This window comes from Seriola lalandi, unplaced genomic scaffold (genome assembly GCF_002814215.2).
Source record: "Seriola lalandi dorsalis isolate HSWRI2012SDOR001 ecotype SW California unplaced genomic scaffold, Sedor1 jcf7180002054407, whole genome shotgun sequence".
Taxonomy (NCBI): domain Eukaryota; kingdom Metazoa; phylum Chordata; class Actinopteri; order Carangiformes; family Carangidae; genus Seriola; species Seriola lalandi.
Window position 1 is genome coordinate 95,614 of NW_019524960.1, and position 7,306 is coordinate 102,919.

The following is a 7,306-nucleotide window of genomic DNA, read 5'->3' on the forward strand; positions in this document are numbered from 1 at the left end:
ACCACCACCCACCACCTCCTCTCTCTCTCAGCGGTAGAGACACATCCTCTTACTGGTTCAATTAAATCTTGATGGGTGGGAGAAATATGTTTTTGGCTCAATTATCTGGTGAAAACCAGCGAAGAGTTCATACAATGAAGCCTGGCTGAAGGTGTACAATCTTATTGAGCCTTGCTATGTTGTTAACGGGACTGAGTGTTGAATACAAAATTTCAAGTATTGTGTGGTGTTGTGAAAAATGTCATTCGGTCACCTTCATTGCTAAGCAGGAGATTAGCAGCTACATGCTAGCAATTGTAGTCCGTGCCCCGGTTCCATATTGTTAAAGTTCCAGTTTCTTTATTGCTACCTGCATAATTCACATTCCACATATATGGTACGATACATCATTAAAGGGATAGTCGGAGTTTTTTGACGTGGGGTTGTGTGAGGTAGTCATGAATGGTCGTTACATCGCCCACAGCAGATTCTGTTCAGCGTGCTCCCGGTTAGGAGATCCGACCGGGAGCCCCGGCGGAGTGGTGTGTTGCTGAGCGCGGGGCCACCAGGAAAAACAGTCACCAAAACAGTCCAATATCCCTTTAAATGTAGCTTCATGTGCACAAGCACACAAGCGCACCTACAGAGGCGCCATCAGGAGATGCTACCCAGGCAAATGCTTGGGGCCCCCAGGAGGAAAAGGGGCCCTTGATGGCCCCTCACACTGGAACATTTTGCAATGACAACTATAATCTCCCTTCAAACTCTGATAAAGACACTTTACAGTGCACTGCTGTTGCCCCTGCTGTAGTTCCAATCTACCCATTGCCTGCACGTGAGGCATTGAGGGAACATCTGCAAATTGTAGACGTCTACTGATAGTCTGCATGTGAGGCGTTTAGGGGACGTTTAGGCGTTTGTCCCTGAGTGTTCGGAATCCTAGTGGCTTGTGGGAAGAAACCGCTACATAGTCTGGCAGACCCCGCCCTGTATGATCTGGAGTGCTACGACATGGTGAGAGCGGTGTGAGGGGCCGGCTGCTGGGTTGGAGGCCTTTCAGAGACACTCAGCTAGACAACTACGATCCTTTCCATTCTATGTTTCCTGAATACTGCCCTTGGTATTTAAAGGGATAATTGGGTTTTTTTTTTTGACGTGGGGTTGTGTGAGGTAGTCGTGAATAGTTGTAACATCACCCGCACTAGATCCTGAGCGGCCTGATCCCAGTTAGGAGATCCAACCGGGAGCGATCTGTCGCCACCATAAAAAAAGATGTTTTAAACACTTTAAAAAGACGCCCACTGAAATAATCCAATATCCCTTTAAATGTAGCTTCGTGTAGAATATTTTCAGCAGTCTATCTTCAGCACTTTCCTTTGGCGCTATGTACATTCGCACCTACGGAGTTCACCGTATTACGTCGCTTTCTGATTGACTCGGCTGACCTGTGGCTGCGGCGTATTGCAGTGCTGACCCGTAGGTACACTTGTGCGTAGGAATTCGGGAGTTCAGTCGGATCTCCTAACTGGAAGCTGACTATGCATGACTACCTCACACAACCCCACGTCAAAAAAACCCAACTATCCCTTTAAAACAGTGTGAGCAACAGGATGTCAGTACTCATTCTCTGATGATGCATTTTATCTGGAGAGTAAATTGTTTTCTAAAACTGTGAAGGATGACATCAGCTTGTGGAGTAACTGACGGTGAAACGCAGTGAGCAAAGTGGCATGGAAATTTGTCTTTTTGCCTCAAACAAGTGACAGCTTTTTTCCAGGAGGGTGTGGTAAGGTAGAGGTGTGTTTTCGCTCTCAGGCAAACAGGGTTGAAGGTTGTGGGTCGGTCAGGAATGTGCGACTGAGAGGGACGACCTCCATTAACTGAAGAACAGGCTAAACAAAGCCTCCGTCTGGCAGGGAGATTGTTGGTTTATGATAAACTGTCAGAGAGAGAGAGAGGACAGGAGCATGATGGGAACATCTCTCAGCCTCTCCTCTCCTGGGAAAACGCTCTTTCAGCCGGCGGTTTATTGCATGCTGCTCCTGTGGACCTCGCCAAAATAAGAGCAGTCATTCTGTCCTCTCCGTACCTCTAGTTCATTCACTGGCTTTATGTGTTTGTCGGGGAGGTGTAGAGGAAGCAGACGGAGCTGCTGTTGCCGTGTGATTGGAAAAGTTCTCTGCAACGACTCTAAGAAAACAAACCCGCTTCCTCGTCTTGCTGAGGTGATAATGCATGGAAACCAAAACCCACAGTTTTACAAGAGCGTCACCAAGATACATGTTTATAAGCAAGTCAAATGAAACCGTGCTGGAGGAGCCTTCCAGTTGACTGATGATGCTCATACAGAAATGTAATATATGACATATATGTCCCTGTATCTAAAGTGATGTTGCCATATATGTCACCTATATTAATATCACATATGGTTATAACATATATGAAATACCCATAGTAAAATTTGGAAAGGGAAATATATTAATAATATCTATATGGTGAATTTTTGTATGGTATAACATGTTGCAACCATATTTGTTAATGGTATAGATTTGATTTATATATGCAGGATAATTAAAACAACATACTGTACATAGAGATAGATATGTTAATATATGTTTTTCTTAATTTCTCATTAATATTAAACATGTCTCTGCACATTGTGGGAAAGTGGTCTCAGACTCTTGGACCCCACTGTATATAATATTACCATATATTTACAGGCTTGGATATATATTGATGTAACATATAAGCATACACAGATAAACATGCATATTTGTATGGAGTACACAGATATGTCAATATATGAAAATTGTTTAATTTTTTCTAACAGGTTTCACATATAAATTTTACATATGTGTGAAACAGTGCCATGTTCTTTGTTATGAATATAGTTATATAATAATATATAATATAGTTAAAATAACTAAATCCTGTCAGTGTAAAATAGTTTAGTTACTGGCCCCGAGGTTAGAGGTATACAGTGATAGTTAAGGTTGTGGTTAGGGGAGTGAATGTAGTCAGTGTGTGTGTGTGTGTGTGTGTGTGCGTGTTTAGGAAGTTGACCTGAACGCTCTTAATGTGGATTAGTGTAAATTTAAACATCCTCTGGTGCAGACAGGCCTGGAACATGTGAAAAGAAAGACACTTGGCTTTGAAGTGAAGTTTTGTCGAAGCAGCTCGAAGCAGCAGCTGCTGCTGTCACGTCTTCACCTCTGTCTGCCCCACACAATAACTAACACTTCCTGCTTTAGGTGTCCTTCCCCCATAAGAACAAAATATGACTGAGAACTCTGGATGGTTGTCACGGCAACAGTTTATGAGGTAAACAGCAGAATTACACTTTTCTTTTACAAATGATGTTCACCAGAGTTGTGTTCTTGCAGATGTTTAATCAAACCCAGAAATCTGTCAGCATGTTTAACACCTCCTCATGACGTCTATGGGTTTGATGAGTGTGTTTTTGGTTAGATGGCTGTATTAAGGTCTGTGGTTAAAACACAAGCTGGAGATTATTTTCAAATTTTATTCTACAACATAAAATCAGTCAGTAAATACCCCGGTACCGATTTCTTGAAGCTTTTACGTCTCGGTTGGTAACAAGCGTCTCGAGGTTGTCGGGGACATTAAACTTCATCACATTGAACATGAAAAACAATGATCTACTCGTCCACCTTTACAGTCTTGTTGTGTTTATACAAACTGTCACTAAGAGGAAAGGCTTTTGTAGAAGAGGTCAGAGCTAAAGAAAACTACAGGTTGAAGTCTTTGTGGTGAAGTCATGTGACCGTGGTGTAGTTGATTTACAACCTAACATCAGCTTTTTACTTCTGCTGATTGTATTTAGGCTTCAAACATCGTAAAGTGGTGTTGATCAGTAAATATGATCCTGCTGAATAAAACCCGTCAGGATCAGAAACTGTTGTTTATTTATCTGCAATAATCCAAAAGACAATTGGAAAATTCTGTTGTCTTCTCGTGGAGGGAACCAGGGAGATTCTAACATCTGGGCTTTCCTACAAAAATACATCATCCCTGCAGCACTCAGTACTCTTGCTTTGCCACAGCTCTGTGTGTCAGTCATCATCTGTGTCAATGCGGCGACTCACTGACATGAATCAAGAGGCAGCAATTTGTTTTGTGCAATGCTAATCAGTCTGAGCACCACCTTAAAAATCTCCAGCCCTCCAGATGCAGATGATAAACAATATGCAGCTTTGCATTTAACTATGTCCCAGTTTGATTCTACACACTCACACTATACACTGTTTTTAGGCGAGGTGATTTTTATCTATATTGCATTTTTCATTACAAGAAAACTCAGTGTGCTTTACATTGAAGTATATAGGAATATAAATATCTTAATACAAGAAAATACAAGAATAACAACAGAAGAAAAAGGAATAGTACATGTAGCTGCAGCAGTTTAAGCTTCTGTATGCACGTTCATGGTGTGCAGGAGCTTTGTGTAGACCAGCAGATGGAGCCTTCTCCCTGCCAGCTGTACAGTGCTGCATGCGAGACGGCCGATTGTTACTGTACACTAAAGAGGAAAAACCAAAAACTAGTCCGGCTATAAACTTATGTTTATAATTGATAATAAGGTGACAACCATGTTTGTACATCAGCACTGCTACATCACAGTTATTAAATCAGTCTCCAGAAGAAAGTTATAAATCGGGTGAAATCAGTGTAAAATATACCTTTTTTTTTTAGCAGAAACCTCTTTAGGGTGCTGACAGAGAGCCCTTGGGAGACACTTCTTGTGTTGCAATGTGACCTCTGACCTCTGTGGGTGTGGTGGCTTGGATTCCACCGCAAATCCACTGGAGTTCAACCGCAGCCCTTTAAAGGCCACCGTTTTTTCAGTTTCCTCTGTATCTCCCACAGGAAGTAAACACACCACTTTGTGACAGAAAACACACGTTGCGTCTGCGCCGCTGGAGGAAGAGTCACGACCGTGAGGCTCGAAACAAAAACCATGATGGTGCGCAGAGGTTTTGTTCTCCTTCTTTTTTCTTCTCCTTGGTTTTACAGTTTTTGTCACTTTTACAAAACTCTTCACACAGTCAGCACAACAGCTTTCAATGGCCCATATGCAAATGTAATATATGGACATATATTGAATTTCTATATATGAAATATATGTACTTATGAAATAAAGACACATATATGTAGAAATTATATATGAAACATATTAGGAATTTGGACAATTTCATGTATTGACATATATGTTCAGCCCATGCTTATATTGTGGACATATATATCTTTTCCAAAGTATATGTTGATATTATTATTATTACAGTGGGGTCCAAAAGTCTGAGACCAGAATGTGAAGACAGAATTTAAAATGAATAAATGAATAACAGAAACATATTTAAACATATATCATTTTATGTTGTTTTAATAAACTTGCATATATAGATGAAATATATGGTCACAACATGTTTTACCATATGAATATGAATCACTTGTATTTTTAATATATGTACATATACAATTTTTATGTGTATTTCATATATGTTATATATCGACACCCTCTTAAAATAATGGCCTAAGTCATTTTTTCAGGTTTTTCAGGAAACACAAAAAACTCAACAAAAGAGTCACACTTTTGACATAGGCCATTATACAACCGGGGGTAGAATTGCATGTTCCCCTCAACTGAGGATTCAGGCGATTTTACCAGAGGTGGCCAGCATCATGAGGGGGTGATTTAGGCAAAAAAAACATTTTTGTCAAAACATGACTTAGGCCATTATTTTAGGAAGGTGACGATATGTAAAGTTGTGTACACACACACACACACGCACACACACACACACACACACACACACACACACACACACACACACACACATATACTGTATGTCAGATATTACATTTCTGCATGACTAAACTGTGGATCACTTTGTTTTGACACATAAAGCATTCAGTGACCTTTCAAACCTGATGCATGTTTACATCCTGTTGCTTAAAAAAAAATACATTGTGCTACATCTACATCTAAACATAAATAACAAAATAAAAATGTATAAACTCCACATTGAGGCCCTGTTTTCTTTCCTTGATGAACTCTATGAAAGCATGTGCCAGGTGAGGGAAGCAGCAGGTGAGGCAGAATCCAGAACGTTTTGTAATTCTATGGAACGATGTGGCTTTTCCACATTCTCCTCCAGTGGTTTACAGCTCATCCTACGACGTTGTCATTTTCCTTCCACCTTCCTCAGCCCCACAGAGGAATTCTTTTCCTCGTGGAGGTGGAAAGTTTATGACCTCCGGCCACATGATCAGATGACTTCTCCTGGATGTCTGGACATATCTGCAGAAAACTGCCAGGGATGGATCAGACATGCAAAAACATTCTTACCCCAGTGTATTGCAAGATAGGACAGAGGGTGTGATGATGTATATGAACAATATGTATGGTGAGGATGTATAGTTTTATATTGTATTAGTGTATTACTTAAATTTCTTTAGTTTTCAAGTAATACAGTTTTTTAATTAAAGCAGGTTTCACCATTTCTGATTCATTTCTGTGACATGTACTATAAAGTAGCACAATTGATACAAGTTTCCTTTTTTGGTTGTAATGAGAAATAAAAGATACTTTAGAGTCAACAGTGATACATATTCTGCTTCCTGAAACAAATTCACAAAACATCTTCCTCAATTTGGCAACATATGTGCTGCAAATACTCACAAACACAAAATCAAATATACAAACGTGCCACAAGTACTCATAAAACAACCAAACGGTGAAGTGCAAGTAGCACAGGGGACACAACTTGAGAGTGCAACGCACTGCAACACAACCAAAACAGAAAAAATTGCTGCAAGTAGCACAGGGGACACAAAAAAGTAGTGAACCAGGCTGGGTCTGGACCCTGAGAGCTCAACACTGTGCAACTTAAGGAAACACATACAAAAATAACACAAGCAAATTCAGAAAACGTCGATTTGACAACATGTGCTGCAAGTAGCACAGACGACAATGGAAGTATTTCCGGGGAAACAAGAAAAGTGCTGAACTCGTCTGTGCTACTTGCAGCATGTTTTTCTATATTTGCTTGTGTTTTTCTTGATTTGCAGTTTGCTGAGTTCTCAGGGCCACCGTAGTGTGGAGTGCTTTGGTTCCATTAGTGCATTTTCAATGTGACATTAACTGTTCAGTTTAAGTCAATTCATTTTTTTTATTCATACAACCAAATCATAACATACTTTATCTTAAGGCACTTTACAGAGTAAGGTCAAGACCTGAAGAAACCCAACAGTTCCCTCATCATCAATCATTTGGGCATGTGTTTCATAAGCACCTTGTAAAGACCAC